Source organism: Diadema antillarum, unplaced genomic scaffold (genome assembly GCF_040938485.1).
Source record: "Diadema antillarum isolate AM-2024a unplaced genomic scaffold, OU_Dant_1.0 scf00000029, whole genome shotgun sequence".
Lineage (NCBI taxonomy): Eukaryota > Metazoa > Echinodermata > Echinoidea > Diadematoida > Diadematidae > Diadema > Diadema antillarum.
Genome location: NW_027270918.1, coordinates 6,245,552 through 6,262,376, shown reverse-complemented (window position 1 = coordinate 6,262,376; position 16,825 = coordinate 6,245,552). Strand labels below are relative to the sequence as shown.

The following is a 16,825-nucleotide window of genomic DNA, read 5'->3' as shown; positions in this document are numbered from 1 at the left end:
TACACTGAATAGTGTTGATGACATCAGAGCCTCATATATTTCAGAAATGTAGCAGTGTAATTCCATTACAATACCGCTTGCTCAACAATTTCACCTGTGAAAAATCTATGCATGCCTTCTTCTTTTGTTCTGCTTCCTTGAGCCCCAACTCCTGCATTCTTATGGTGAGGCTGCTATGTCATCATCCTTGTTCATTGCAATTTGTTATCGATTTTGAAAACATTCTCATTCCTCATCCCAACCACTAAAAATTCTGAAACTCTGTATTCAGTTTAACTAATTTATAGTTGTTCAAATGTAAAAGTCTGAAAATCATCCGGAGGTCCCCTTTAAAGCTAGCAAAACTCACTTTTGCCAGGGAGGTGAGACCGTCTCTCACCTCCATGCTTTGGCCCATATTTGAAACCTGCTATACATAATGGACATAAATAAGTACACTGTGTATTGATTCTTTCTACAAAAGAAAAAGAAAAAAAAATCCCTCACTACTCATGACTTATGCTACACAATGTGATATTCAGTGACAAACAACTGCAATAATATGTAGTGCCATTATTCCGTGTGTCAATAGGAAAAACATATTGTAAATCTGGCTTAGAATTAGATATAACCGAGCAAACTTTCCCTTTCTGTAAGCTGAAAATGTCTGTTGAACCCCCCCCCCTCCCCACAATGTCATTTTCTACAGAACTGAAAACACACATTTATCTTTTCTGACATGTTTAGATAAAAGAGAATAAAAACTTTCCCTTTCACAAAAAACTGAAAAATTCCTGTTGAAACAAAACAAACAAAATGATTTATTAAAGAACAGAAAACATGCATATTACCTTTTCTGACTCATCCGGTTAGTGAATATCGATATTGACATTTTGATGCCAGACGTTGTTGAAATGACACAAGTTAACAAACAATCCAATGAATGGTATCACTGTCTCTGAATCAAAAGGAATGAAAAAAAGAAAAAGAGAAAAAAAATAAGGAGAGAGTCAAGTCCTCCTGATTTCTTTTAACCTATCCTTCGAATAGACCAGCTGATCCATGAGGAGACATGAGTTCCACCTGGGACATCAAATTCAAACACACCCAGGTCCTGATCCGACGGAGTACAATTGACCTGCTCTCTGGACAGCTGTCAACAGTTACGGAGACCTCCTCCTGCTGTCGTCGTTCCTGGAGTGACGTACCATCCAAGGAATATCCCATTCCAAACGTGGGACTGACTTTTTAACAGCATTAGCCCCTGAATCCCGAGCAGGGCGAGGATGTTCCGTTCATGCTCGAGTGCGAATTGTGTAATGCCCACAACGCACTTCCACTCCAGAACATGTAGGGGAAACTAGTTTTCAAACTCAGACCCAGTTTCTATCCCTGCATCTCATTTCTTCTATTTCTTTTGTTTTATACTGTATGGGGAAAAAAAAGAAAATCAGAAGTTCCAACTCTTAATCCTCTTTGGAATGTTAAAGGTATTGTTTACCATTGTGAGCAGTGATTTAAAAGATGTTCAAGTTATCATATTTGATGCATCATATACATGTATGTTTAGGTCAGTCGTATCACAAAACATCCTACCATATAAGAATTTCAGAAAAAAGCCTGAAATATATGGAGATATCACTATTTTTCTTGATAAACCATGACTGGAGAGGGTTTATTCTAAAAACAATTTTATTATAACTATTGTTCACATTCTGTTTATCTAACAACACTTTAAATTGGTTACACTGATTAACATTTTTACATTGGTTGTTTCTATTCCTAACTCACATTTTAGAACTATTTTGAGGCACTAAAGCTGGGTTTTTGTTTCATCAGCATATGATATATAATGCCTTTAAAAATATGAATGAGCAGGCAAGTGACTTCACAAAATTCTTGCTCCTCATGCTCAGAGAAATACACACTGCCAGTAAAGTCTTAATGAAGTATAAATAATAATCAAAAAGGCTCCATCGTCTAATCGACCACGTCTGCACACCGGGCACAGGTTTGACAAGCACCACACACCAAGCTTTCATTGCCATGCAGGGTCTGTGGAGAAAGACTACGGCTTGAGAGGCCTTTCCTGTCATGAATCTGCCTACGTCAATGAGCAGCTTGAGGGCAGTGCTCTAGCGCAGGCGACCACGCCCGACGACGCAATGCCAGGACGATTTCGCTTCCCTCTCAAAACCGCTCCGAGGAATTCCGGAGAACGGACTGGCATCTGAAGCTGGCAGACTAGAATTTATAGCCCCAAAACACTTCATTTCAAGTCCATTTCCAAGTTGTGAAAATAGAAAACTAAAAACGCACCCTCTAGAACCCAGACTGAAGATACCTTTCCCTTCATGTCAGAAAAGATAATTTTTTTTTTTTTCAGTGTGGGTGTGATATATATTTTCTATGCCAAATGTTTGCTTTGTGGAGGGGGGGGGGGGGGGAGGGTAATTCTTCTCTAGATATATGATCATTATGGAAAATTATGTCACTATGACATTCTTTCAAATGCCAAACATAAAATTCAGATTCGTGGCAATTTATATGGCTGGGTGAATTTCCTGTTTCTTGTAATATAAGAATGCCTCCCAGTTGGCAAATGAGCAGTGAGCGGAAATGATGATTTCTTACATAAAATTTCCTTTTCTTTCTTTGAAAGCAGCCATCTCTTACATAAACTATAAGAGAGGAATGGAATTCCCAAGTTGCCAGTCATGTAATATGTAACAGTCTCTTTCCCCGGTGATTATATGAGTCTATTTACGCTACAGCCCCACCCATTTTACAATGACGATACAAGGTTTTTATCACTAATAAAAACTTTTTTTTTTTTAAACCACCCAGATGACATACTTCCTGGGAACTTTTCGCAGGGGTTTCGCAGTAAAAAAAAAAAAAAAAAAAAAAAAAAAAATCTGATACACTTTCATATAGCAAAGGTTGCATAAGATATCATCGCCTGCATCATGGCATTTTCTTTTTCCTGTAATAATCTTTTCTCCAAGTAAATTATCAGTGACAATGCTGTCTCTTTTGAGATACATTATCTGTACTTCAACAATTTGTTCTAAGTGAGTGAAATGCAGTAAATATGAAAATATAAGCACACATTAAAGCATTTGATGAATAGGCATCAGTAAAAGAAAACTCTCAAAAAAAAAATCCACAAAAACAAAATGAATATCCCGTACACCTTGTAAATCATTACAAAGACTCTTAAAGGACAAGTTCACCTTCATAAACATAAGGATTGAGAGAATGTAGCAATATTAGTAGAACACATCATTGAAAGTTTGAGGAAAATCAGACAATCCGTTCAAAAGTTATGAATTTTTGAAGTTTTTGTGCAGTACCCGCTGGATGAGAAGACTACTGCAGTGTATGAATAACTTAGATGTCACATGCGTACAACAATATAAGGAAAATATAAAGAGAATTTCACAAAATTCCATCTTTTGAAAAAAGTACACATTCCCCTGACTCGTTACCGACAAATGTTATGGGTAATATTATTCCCCCCTGCCTTTAGAAAGAGGCAAGTCAAGTGCTCTTTTATTATGCGAAAAAAGTGAAAATATGTTGAATTTTCTTTTACATTTTCTTTATACTGTTGTACGCATATGACTCACAAGCTGTAGTAGTCTCCTCATCCAGCGGTTCCAACACAAAAAATTAAAAAATTCATAACTTTTGCATCGATTGTCCAATTTTCCTCAAACTTTCACTAATGTGTTCTACTAATATTGTTGCATTTTCTCAATCCTTATGTTTATGAAGGTGAACTTGTCCTTTAAGCTACTCATATGAATCTTAATATGTGGACCATGTATGGTTACATTTAATACAATAGGTTATACAACACTAACTGCCACAGCCTTCCAAAATTACACACATGCTTCTAAATGAAAGCATTTTATGGAAAAAAAAGGTTAAAGGTTATTCAATTGCTGTAGGCCTATTTACAGACTTGTCCATATAAATTCGGCTCTTCAATTGCTGTCTTTATGAACTTGTCAATATAGAGCTGTGATAATTCTTTGATTCCTACAAGCTGTACTGCCTACAGTATAGTTACTTCCATCATGGAAGACTGGGACATGGCCCATGTGATGTGCAGCTGAAGTATCAAACTATTTGGGGTCACTTCAAATGCGGGTCAACAGAAACAGTTTTTCTTCCTCCTTCTTCTTCCCATACCTGTGCATTTGCTTACTTTCATTGAAAGTGTGGATAGAGGAATGAGAGGGGCGTGATCCTTCCCACTCTACACACTCTTCCGTCATCTGGAACAGATAGTACTGTATCTGGGGTAAAGCAAAACTCTGTAAATCTTGCCAACACTCCACGGAGCATCCAGGGCACAGTTTTCATTGCACCATAAAACAGGGCGGAGTCCAAACAGCCTGTAATCGTTTGCCCAAACGAGGCAATCTGCTTCATCTCGATGAAAACATCACCATGGATGGTGTCTACTATCATCCCCACATGCCATCTTCAATAGTTGTTATCAACTTCGCGAGACGCTCTTTGGAGCTGAAAAGAAGAGACTATGAAAATAAAGAACATAATTTCCTGATGACTTGTAAACAAGCTTAAAGAAAAAAATAAAAAAAAAACTTCACAGCTAAACTAGGATTTATGACTTGACGGCAAACCTTAATGACCTTCTAGCTTCCAAAAAAACCCCCAAAACAACAATTTAAACACTCAATGCAAAATCAATTATCAAGTCTGACAGCTGCCCTGCTGATTGCATGTCTCCTACAGCTACCAATAGGAGCAAGGAACTTCAAAGCTCCTTGTTAAGAGAGACTGCGAGAAGACAGCTACCAACATACAGAGAGAAATAAATTGACCCAAGTAGAAAGTCTGCCCTCATTTTCAATACACACATGCACAAACATTGTTCAGATCCATGGGAACCATTATCTAGCAGGATGTAATCTTAGCATGTTACTAAACTATTGGCATGGATAAAGCATTCATTTTCAGCAACAATAGAGCACATCATCTACATCATGTGTAGACATATCACTCACCACACCCATGGAATCATTGTCTGTATCTATTCCCTGCAATAATCCTGACAATGCTACCAACACACACAACACAAGCAGCCGAGAGTTAACATGACAGTATTTTACGATGACTAGCACACACACACATAAAAAAAAAAGAAAAAAAAATTGCCTTTGGACAGTCTGAGCTGAAGACTAGGCTAATATCAGCTTTGATTTCATTACATCGGGAAGGACTTTCTAAACCAAGTACAAAATGTATCTGTCAGCATACTCCAGGCAGGATACAAACGAGGTATTCATCACAAATGGGCCACACCCAAACCATCCAGGGTCTCTGTCTTGATTGATGACCACTAGATGTCATCTACAGCATGTGTGTGTGTGTGTGTGTGTGTGTGTGTGTGTGTGTGCTCGGCATTGGTGAGGTTCCATCGTAAGGCGTGTGTCCCTTCTCCCAGTATTGGCCTAGTCTCTGTCACAGACACTTTCTGCTCGTATGTCAGACACTGGTGAAGCATTATGAAGTCCACACACATAGCCAATCATGCAATGTGCTAATTTCTATAGAATTTTCACTGAAAATCTTGCATTTGAACCTAACTTAACTCAGTTAAATAACAATGAAAGAATTCATTCGTGAAAATTTAGATACAGTGTATTCACCACTTTCCATGTGTTACTAGTCATTATGGGAGTATATCTAGGTCTGAGAGAATATGAAACCTCTGTAACTTGAATGCACTGGGAGACTAATTCACTGTATTTCTCAATGTCTTTTCTTTTCTTAAGTGCTAGGAGTAAAATATATTTCTTCTTACTACAGAATTCGCCCACTCACTTGAGAAATTTCCACCTTATCTAATGCCAAAGATGCAATAACTTTATCAAGACTTGCCAAGTTTGTTAAAATTATAACTTTAGATATATTGTAGGCATCATATTCATCTACTTACATGTACAAGATGTAGGCCCTAGTGTTATATTTATATATCTTATTTTTACTGAACTGCCATCATCTAATCATTCTTGATTATATTGAATACCAGAGACTCCAACTCTCCCGTTTTCGACGGGAGATCTCCCGCCGAAAGCCCATTTCTGCACAATCTCCCGTTCTCCCGTTTGAGATTTGATTTCTCCCGCCCTGGCTCTGTGTCTCCCGGTGGAAAGGATTTCTTACTTATTTCTATCGTATGTTGAAAAAATAAGCCTTAGATAGCACCAGAGAACATCTAGAATCCTAGGAACTTCGCGCTTCGCACACATCAACTTGGAGTCTCCCGTTTGCTAGGGGTTTCGGGCGGGAGAATCTCCAGATCAGAAGGTGCTTGGGGTTGGAGTCTCTGGAATACTTCATTTATTGCTAAATTTTTGTATGTTTTTGTATTCTCATATTTATACAGAAGGGAGGGCTGCACACTAAACCCCCCATCCCCCCCCCCCCCCCCCCCCACACACATACTTTTTTTTTCTTGGTCTGACCTGTATGTTGGACCAGTAGGTAGGCCTACTCAGTTTTTCCATTTTTGACTGCTCCATTCCTGAAAAAGTTACTGGTCCGACAGTGATTTTTACTGGTCCTGGCCAGTGTGCAGCATTGAAAAAGGGGTCATCAGAAATGAATAAAGTTCATTCTGAAGATATTGAACCTCATTAGAAACGTGCTGGGAGGTAGGATGATTACACTTAGGACCTACTGTACGTATGTGGATTGAGTGAATGAACACATCAGGGAGAGTTTGAGGAAAACTGGACGATCTGTTTTAAAAGTTTTAAAGTTTCTGTGCTGCCATCACTGGATGAAAAGACTACCTCAGCTTGTGATGTCATATATATACGTACAACAATATAAAGAAAATACAAAGAGTTCAATGCAAAATTTCATTACCTATGAAAAGTTCACATCCCTTGACTTGTTACTGACACATGTTGAAGGGTAATATTGTTCCCCCTGCTTTCTGCAAGAGGCAAGTCAAGCACTCTTTCAATATGGCTTCAATTTTGAAAATACATTGAATTCTGCTGATATATTCGTTATATCGTTGTATATATACAATGTACATAACATCACAAACTATTAAAGGAGGCTTTTCATGATCCCCCAGTGATGAATTTCTACAACTTTGCTCACCATCAAAATATTCCATCATGGATATTACCTTCAACACTTGTATTTCGGCATTACAAAGAGGAAATGTTGTGTGTGCTTTATATTCAAAAACAAAAAATGAAACATGTGGAGATTCCACAGAGCAATCAGTGAGATACTTAGTGTACAACATGTTTCTCATCTGGCTAAAACAAATACCCAAATCAGGGGGGCTTAATGTATTCTAATGCCAAGACATAATGTTAACTGCAGAAATTTCGGTTTCCTGGAAGCCCCCTTGCAAAATCAGGCAGACATGGCAGATCTGCTACACATACATAAGCAACAACAACATCAACAACAACAACAAAATGCTCCACTCCTTGCTAATGGTTAATTGAAATTCAGAACAGTTGGCAAACATTTTTCTGAATGTTCCCAATAATGTCACATTGCACTCACACAGTATCAAATCAGTCTGTACACAGCACATTACAATAAGTCATCTGTTCATCAGTATACTAGGAGACCGTATTCTAGACCTCGTATCAAACATTACCACCCCTATGAATTATTTCAAAATGTTACTTTTTGATAAAAAATGCATGGATATGCTGCGATCATCAATATTTCATAAGTGCGAGACATGGTTCATTGTCTGAAAAACAGGGACAAATCACCTGCCCAGCAGACTTCCATGTAATTATTACGCTGACATTAAATATGCTGAGTATACGGGCAACGCCCACTAATGATTTCTTCCATTATGTAACATTTCCCATTGATATCATAAAACATAGAATGACCATAAATTGTTTCGTTTAAGTGCCACTCCCTGTACCATTAAGTTTGGCTTCATTTTTCTTTTACCTTGCATGGCTGGGTGATAACATTAATAGCCAACATTAATGTGCAGGGTATCAGGGGTAAAAGTGTGTGCGTGTGTGGGGGGGGGGGGGATCGGTAGTGCTTATGTTTTCCAAAAGGTGTGTGGAACACACCACTTCCGCATCTTACAGTGTATGTTTATGCTGTCCTTCATAAGAAGAGGAGAGAGAAATCCTCTACCTGCCCCACTAGTGACTCTCTCTGCAGACAGGCCCTCAATTTCATGTCTCATCCCAGGGGAAAAACCAAGTATTCTGCCACTTGATAAAAGGAGGACATTTTCACACACAACACTTTTTTGCTCAGTCTTTTTTTCTTCTTTTTTTTGGGGGGAGGGGGGCCTTGAGCCAGTTTCTCAGTGACTTGAATGGTATCTAGTTTTGTTCTAAGTAGAATGCATTTATCAACTCACTTCTGGCACATATTTTTCAGGTTTCCAAACAACTTTCAGGGAGTTTTGGGCAGTTGATAAACACAAAACTGTTGTGATTATGGGGTTAGAAATGCATAATTTCTGAGATGCCCAAACAAAAGTGCAATCACAAATGAGTTTGAGCCAGAAATGCATTTCTGTACAGTTGATACACACAAAGTCATTTTGAAAGGCATTTATAGCTCGACCTGCCCACACCAACTACTTAGTACACATTTCCGCTCCTCAGGTCCAACTGCCCAAAAGAGCTGCGCAGTGACAAGGTCTCCTAATCGACTCTCAACAGAGTTGATTAAAAAAAAAAAAAAAAAACACCTTGAGAAATGTGATCAGAAAGATGTTTGCAAACATGTTTTGATAGTGGGTTTTGAAATGCGTTTAAATAAGGGTAAGTTGATTTAAACACTGCCACTGTCAATCTTTAATGACATGTTAATGTATCATACACAAAAATCAAAGAGGTTATATACTCATACTGATCATTGCCTATAGAGGGCGGACTACAGGTATGTGATTATATCTGTGATCAGGGTTGGAGTGCCCTATTCAGTAATGGCAGACTTACATTACTTACTTACTAAAAGGCTCTGTGCGTACCTATGCTCCTCACTGTCACAGAACAATTGTACAGGGCTCTATATCTCATGAAAGAAAGTGGACTGTAATCTTTTTCATTTGACTAGCAGCTACTAGAATGACAGGAAGGAACTAATATTTTCATATTCAAGACTTCATCTATACGGTTACCCCCAAAGGACCCCCCCCCCCCCCCCCCCCACCCACTTCCTGAAATACTGATTAGTGATCGGGTTAGTAAAGATTAGGGTTAGGGTTAGGTAAAGGATTAGAATTGGGGTTGGGGATAGGATAAGGTTCAGGATTAGGATTAGGGTCAGGGGAAGGGTCTGGGGTAATTGTTCTAGAACCATCTAGACTATCAGAGTATCATCAACAGAGTGACTATTCAGGCTTGCAATTGACCAAAGTTGAGAACACAAACAGATACTTTACCTAATTCAATATCCATGTGGGTTCCTTGTGTGGAACTTTGTGAGTGGTCACAACAGCAAAATGGCTCTATGTCAGTGTGTTGACTTCTACATTCTTTTGAAGCATTAGTACCCTTTTCTTATATCAATACAAATAATAAATCTAAAGTCCTCTAGGGGTCTATGTCAAATCACATCAATGAAAATGGCTGATTATTGACGAACCCAAAGGAGCAATGTTTTTAAAGCTATTAAGCCTCTTCCTAATAACTGATAATGACAAATTTGCAACAAGCACATATGACAAACAGGTATTCAGCTACTATGTACCGGTAAATGCCTAGGGACATGATGTGACAATCCACATGCTCAGACTAAGCAAGTTCTTCTTGTGACTGCAGTATTGATCCTTGGTTTGTGTATCCGTTGAAAAGTTGTTCCAAGAGCTACTAGAGTACATTTAAGTGCATTTCAAGTTTGGTTTCATAAGCTCAGGCTCTCATGGAGTATTGGTAGCTCTAGATATGTGCTGGTGCTAATGTACTTTCATTTCCAATCTAGGTTTCTCACATTTGGTAAACCCTAATTGCACCAAAATTGTAGGAAATACCGAATAGCTTACAGGGGCTGAGTGCATTCGTGCGCGCAACATGTCAGTTACTAGAAATGACACATTTTCTGCGATCCATATGCCATACATACGTGCAGACGCACAAGGCAGTGCCTAGCGTATAGTACGTATGTATCAATACATGAATACATGTACCACGTTCTAACTACAACACACTACTAGTATTAGTAGCAATGCAGTAGATGCCTATGGCTGTGTACATAATGACTGCTTGTGAAAGAACACGCTTTGTTAATTATTGGTAGGTACTCTACACTAGGAACGCTTCCAGATCATCATGATACAATGCAGATTTTGTTATTCGTGAGTTTATCTTATCTAAAAAACAGAAGTTATATGGTAAATAACACAAGCTGTCAAACTTGATGAGCTCCTTTCAGTACTGTTCCCTCTTGAGAAAACGGTATATTGTCGCTAACTCAGCAACAGCACAAAACTATGCAGTGCAGTGCACGCCTGGGCGTTAAACAGTAAAGGGGGATGTGCTCTTAGTGCAGAGGATGTACAGCGATTACCCAGTGCTATAAAATCTATTAAACCACAACTTCTGATAAAACTAGTGTATATCTGAAAAGATCCCAAAAGTGCAACCGTTTCCTAAACTATTGATGAATAGGAACCATTGTAACATGAATCTCCAGTTAAAATCATCCAGTTCCAAAAATTAGAAACCGCCTGAAGAAAATTAATACCATAGCGTAGGTCCTACATCAGTAGTTAAAATTTGTCAAGCCTTTCAATTGTGCACTGAGCCCCCGAAATCGGGAAATTTAATGGAATTCTCATAGAAAAGCTGAAAACATGGACATTTCAATGCCATTTGAAGCAAAAGTGCAACTCTTTCCTGTCATTGTCATAGAATAATTGCAAATTTAGTAAAAGTTTCAAATAAAATCCAACCATGTAAAGGGGTGGTCTGGATGAAATTAGTCAAATCAATCCATCAAAAAGCCCTAATTTCGATGTTCACTTCCTGCATTAAACAAGATTCAACGGGGCATGCAGAACAGATGCGTGCAACTTCTTCATATGGATGTCTTCTGTTTGAATATGTGTAGACCAAGATTGCTGGTACATAGATCTAGACCCGGTGGTTTAGTCGAATGCGTACATGGCGGATGGCGCAAGTTTCCTACAGACACTTATGCTATCGACTCCTCTTCAGCGCTTTCCGAATACGCTTGACCCATTTCCATGAGTTCGAAGAAGTCCGATCCACTGTAGTCAGTGGTCCGATCACACTTCGGCTCATGATTTGGCTGATGATGACAGCTTTAGCAAACTTTTTCTGTGACGTCATACTAAGAAGCACGCACCCTGGCATCACTACAGACTGCATGACGCGCAGAAAGCAACGTTACCTACGTAGCAACACCGACACGCTTTACTTGATGACAGCTCACCTTCGGCAATCTTCGTATCAATGCCAACATGATTGGTACTATCATCCAACACTGGCAATAGCGCCCCTGCAACTGCTGGGTCTGTAGTTAGTAGATTATCTATGCATCTTTAAAAAAGGCTGTATGCACAAAAAGATTCTCAAGCAAATTTCATGTAGGGCCTAGAGGGGCCTATGTAATTTACTAAAGTCTAGACTAGAGTCCATGAAACAACACACACTGAACAGAACCTCATGCGTGTAACCTGTACTGGGTGCCGGTTAGAATCTCTCCAGACCAAAACGGAGGGACTCAATCTTGACTAGGGTCTTTTTGTGGTGCAGAAAGCCCTTATCCAGGGCAGTCCCATACTGATATCTGCTGAACAGAATATCTAGCTTGTTAGGTTTTTTTTTAGGCCTACTTGAATTCCAAGAAGTACCCGTAACACACTCCATAAAAAGCCTTAAGGATAACATAGAAAGCGGTTGTCACTGTTGTTGGGGCAAATGAATACTAGTAGAAAATATACATTTACTAGTAGTTTACGGTAGAGTTCTAATTTTATTAATTTGACTAACTAACAATAAATAACATGTTATTGATTGTTGTGTTCCTCAAAATTGAATTTACACGGGTCTACGAGTCTTAATTTGTCTTTAGCAACAATCGTAATACACACTGCAAATGTCGTTGTGGGATATATGTACGGCTTACCTTTTCTTCTGACAAAGATTGACAAAAAGGTAGAGAATAACAACCCTCAGACAGTCCAGTCGTGCGCCTAGCTACGCCCAAGTATCAGTATCCTCTACTGGTCCAAGTTGTCACCACGGCTGCCGCCCGCCACTGCTGCCGCCTTGTTCTGCCCGCGTCGCGTCGCCACCACTTGCCTTCCCTTTGCTGGATACCACTGGCGCCTCACAGAAAGCTCCCGCACAGTACACTCAGCCAGTAACAAAGCGTCTCGGGCGCGGTAGCATTTTTTCTGTATCCAACTCCTACCACTTCTTCCACGGTAGCCTCAAATACGTCATATAAATCCAAAGAGATTTTTCTCATTATGAGCTCTTTGTACAAATCCAAAGAGATTTTGCTATCTCTTTGTATAAATCTAAGACGTGAGTTTTACAAAGTGTTCGTATCTGGGGCAAGGGTGTGGCAACTCCATCAATGTTTGAATTAGTCCCTGATGTCGAACAACTAATCGAGGAATAATAGTATTGATTTATGCTTCCATAGGTTATTTCAAATATAGGGCTTATATACTTTCATAATTATATCCGATTCATTAAAATGTCACGATGTATATTTTCTTGCACTATGTTCTTCATCCAAAGCAAGCTGTAGGTATAAGCACTTATTTGATCACAAGAAGACAAACACTTAGAGGAGGGCCTATTCAATTTGTTTTGCTCTTCTTATAGTATGATCAGTCCTTGTTTTGTTACATTCAATGGTTTCTTCGTTGCTACATGTCTTAACTTTATTTTGCTTCGTTTCTGCATCTTTGAATTGTTTTCCTGTTTGTGAATTATTCTCACGACCTCTTTGAAAAACAGAATTTCGGCTGATAGAGGGCTTTTAGCGCCGTGACAACAACAAAAATAAATAAACAGACATACAAACAAAAAGAAGTACTACTCTCATCAGTCTGTTACAATCGTCACTCTGAAGGAAATGTTAGAGTACAGTAATTCATGTTACTCGTTAATTCTGGCTAACGAATGGTATATGTGTTTTCTTCATAGGTAGATTTCGCTGGAAATACGTGTTGGATATTTTTTTTTTTTTTTTTGTTCTACAAATTGAAGAATATTTTCTTCAGTATGTATCCTTTTTGAGAGAAATTATTGTAGACTGTGATAACAAACATCGTTCTATCAGCTTCAGGTTGTCCACTCTCTGGTACTAGTAACAGTGGCAGACCGATCGGCCGGGGGGGGGGGGAGGGGGGGAGGGGGGGGGGGACACACCGGGCGCACACCCCTTTAATTTGTGTTAAAACAAAAGAAATAAAAAGAAAAATGGAGGTTTGTATAGGGCCCAAATTTTTTTCTCTTCTTTCTTTCCTTAAAACAACAACAACAAAAATGGAGGGGACGTATGCCCCTTTGATTTTGTAAAGGCGCCCACCCCCCCCCCCCCCCCCTTAACGGAATTCTGGATCCGCCCCTGGTAATAGAATATATTTTCTTTATATTTTTCTCTCTCACACTACACACTCTATTGAATGTCTTTCTTACCTTTTCATCTTCATTCCTGTCTCATTTTCCTATTGCGTTTCCAGTCCCCTAATTATCTATTTCTTCATTTCTGTGTTTTCGTATAATAATACATGTAGAAGTTGTCAAAATCACCTGATACCAAGATTTTTCTGCCAGCTACAGGAGAGGGCGCACTACCATACTCTTCAGTTGACGGTATATGCAGAGTCCCACTTCGTGCGGAGATCAGTGGTATGGATACCATGGAGCTATAACCACTTACATGCCTGGCTCACCAGGTGGTAAATATTGCTATGTAGTACGAGCATTCGTTTATTATCACTACTACAATCATTATTGTTTATTGAGCGTAAAAGTGGTATAGTCCCCATTACTATATAGGTTTATTTAAGGAGCCGCGGGGCAACCTATATCCCTAGAGAGTTAAAGGGATGGTTTAGTATTGGCTGAGTTTTTTGTTAGAATACTTAGGAACCACTTTATGGAGTGTTCCAGCGCATACAATTCTAAGAGAAATTCAAAGTTTATTTGACACAAATCAGTTTTGAAATGGCCGAGATATCCAAAAACAAAGTAAAACAAAGCGATCCTAATAAAATTTGGGTCCCACCTATTATTAGAATTGCTTTGTTTTTGGATATCTAAGCAATTGCAAAAACCAATTTTCATCAAATAAACTTTGAATCCCTATTAGAAATATAATGCTCTTCGATATTTTCGTAAGAGGTTTCTCACTATTTCAAAAATCACCATCAAAGAACGTTGGAAACCTGAAGTTGCGACTCAACCGAAACTGTCTACCAGTCCTTTAAATGTTGTTTGTTTGTTTGTTTGTTTGTTTTTTTAAACCGAATGTGTATTACGTGTGTTTGTGTTCTGCAAATGTATATACAGCCCCCCCCCCCCACCATTTCTCAACTATGACATAGAGTAATGTTTGCAAAAGAAGAAGACGAGAAGAAAAAGAAGAAGAAGAAGAAAAGAACAAGAGGAAAACAAACAAAAAAGAACAAGAAGAATAATGGGAGAACAGATTTAGTTGAAGTGAAACGACAGTGATTTGTGGGCTGAAAACCGTTAAAGAAGTTGCAACACTCGTTGACAGGCGAAGGAGAGGCGATATCTTAACATGAATTAATAAACATTCAAAAACTAGAAAGTTTGCTACAAGTGTTGTGGACTGACTTAATGCGGTAGCATTCCTGACGAACACATCTGTGAAATTTGAGGAAAATCGGACAATCCGTTTAAAAGTTTTTCATTTTTAAAGGGAGGGTTATTGGTGGAGATGAGGAATGGGCTTTAAACTTGTTGTGAGATGATACCAAGAAACCACTTATGAAACAACACAGAGCAAACCATTTTAAGAGGAATTCAAAGTTTATCAGATGAAAATCGGTTTTGAAATGGCTGCAGACATCCAAAAACAAAGTAAAACAAAGCGATCCTAATAAAAGCTGGGTCCCACCTTTTATTTGGATAGATCTGTTTTGGATATCTCAGCCATTTTAAAACCAATTTTCACCTCTTGGAATTACATGCCCTTTCATATTTCATATGAGGCATCTCGTTACATATATCTCACCCCCCCCCCCAAAAAAAAAAAAATGTTAGAAACCTGAGGTTAGGTCTCAACTACAACTATACAATCCCTTTAAAACTTACATGCCGTTATTGCTGGGTAAATAAAGAAGATTACAACAGTTCGTGACGTCGCAGTATAGAACAACAATGTAAAGATTAAAAGAGAAGTCAACATACAAAGTTGCTTGTATTATTTTCATTTTTCTATAGCATAATGGAAGAGCATCTCGCATTTACCTCTTTCAGAAAGCAAGGGGGAAATCACCCTTAACACAGAAAATTTTTAATCATTGCCCTGCAGTGACGTCACAAACTGTTGTAGTTTTCTCATGTATCCAACGATGGTGGGACTGAAAGTTTGCAAATTCGTACCTTTTGAAGGGATTGTGCGATTTTTCCTCAAACTTCACTGATGTGTTCTACTTGATATTGCTGCATTCACTCAATCCACAAATATATTTGGGCAAACCTCTCCTTCAAATAAGTTTGCAATGCTCATATTTTTCTTCACAAGCAAATGCATGCAAAAATAGCACTTAAATAAAGACATTTGAATTATGTGGTAAGTGCTTAAATATTATGAATTGTCATCAATATCAAATAGAGACCATTGAAATACTGAGGCCATTCTTTAGATGAGATTTCTCAGAAACTATGCAGACGCTTGGATATCAGGAATACGGGTATTAAAATCAACAGTTGAGTGACAGACTTTTCGAATAGCCTCACAAAGAATGCTATAATAAGTCTGAATGACTCTCAATATATAGGGCGGTTTAGGTTGTTGTCTGTACGTGGTGGTTTTAATGGCGTGTGTCACTCAGAAATTGGTATTTTTTAGAGCAGTATAGACAGTAGCCTTTTGTCAAGGCCCTCTCGCTGTATGGTGACAAAAGGCTATAGTAGACAGCGGCTGGTAGGTCGAGTACACATTCCTAATTCCTTTTGATAATAGTATGATATGTTCCTGGGTAGGTTCTTAGCAGCTGTCTTTAAGCACGTGTAATCCTCCTCTCATCGGACAAGTTCCTAGCGCATTGAGACGGAGTGGAATTCAACTTTTAGGATCAATATTCATTAATATGCATCACTCCTATAAGCAAATTATATACGCCGTTATTTGATTAAATAAAGTAGGCCTACATCAAAGTGTGAGTAAAGGAGTAGATGAAAAATATAAGATTATGGAAAAGAAGACAAAGAGAAAGACAAAGAAAATTAGTATGGTCACGAAATACATGTGTGGTCTCGACTGAAAGTACATGGAAAATACTGTACATGCACCATGATGTCACCGTCGACTTGCCCAGTACAAAAGTAAAATCTGTGACAGACTACACAACCTGTTTAGGAGGTGCGAGGGCAGTGATTTAAGTAAGTAACAAAAGTCTTAAAGGCTTGGCAAAATGACAAAGAAAAGGGCAAGAGAATTGAAACGAAAGCCATGCAGGACTGGGGATTACAGATGGGAAAGACGCTGGCGTACAGAGAATCAAACAAGGATGAACCTTGAGATTGCGATGTCCAAATGGCCTGATGGGGGACTGAGTGGAGAGATTTCCGCCGGAACGCATAGAACTAACCAAAGCTTATAACAA

The 16,825-nt window shown here is 38.7% G+C and overlaps 1 protein-coding gene across 1 annotated transcript in view; it reads right to left on the bottom strand.

The window, feature by feature from the left end:
- LOC139738643 (axin interactor, dorsalization-associated protein-like) overlaps positions 1-12,225 on the bottom strand; it is a 29,846-nt gene extending 17,621 nt beyond the window's left edge. The window contains exon 1 of the mRNA XM_071649263.1: positions 12,133-12,225. The gene's annotated coding sequence lies outside the window, so the exon portion shown is untranslated. The remainder of the gene's footprint in view (positions 1-12,132) is intronic.
- Between the last annotated feature and the right edge of the window lie 4,600 nt (positions 12,226-16,825).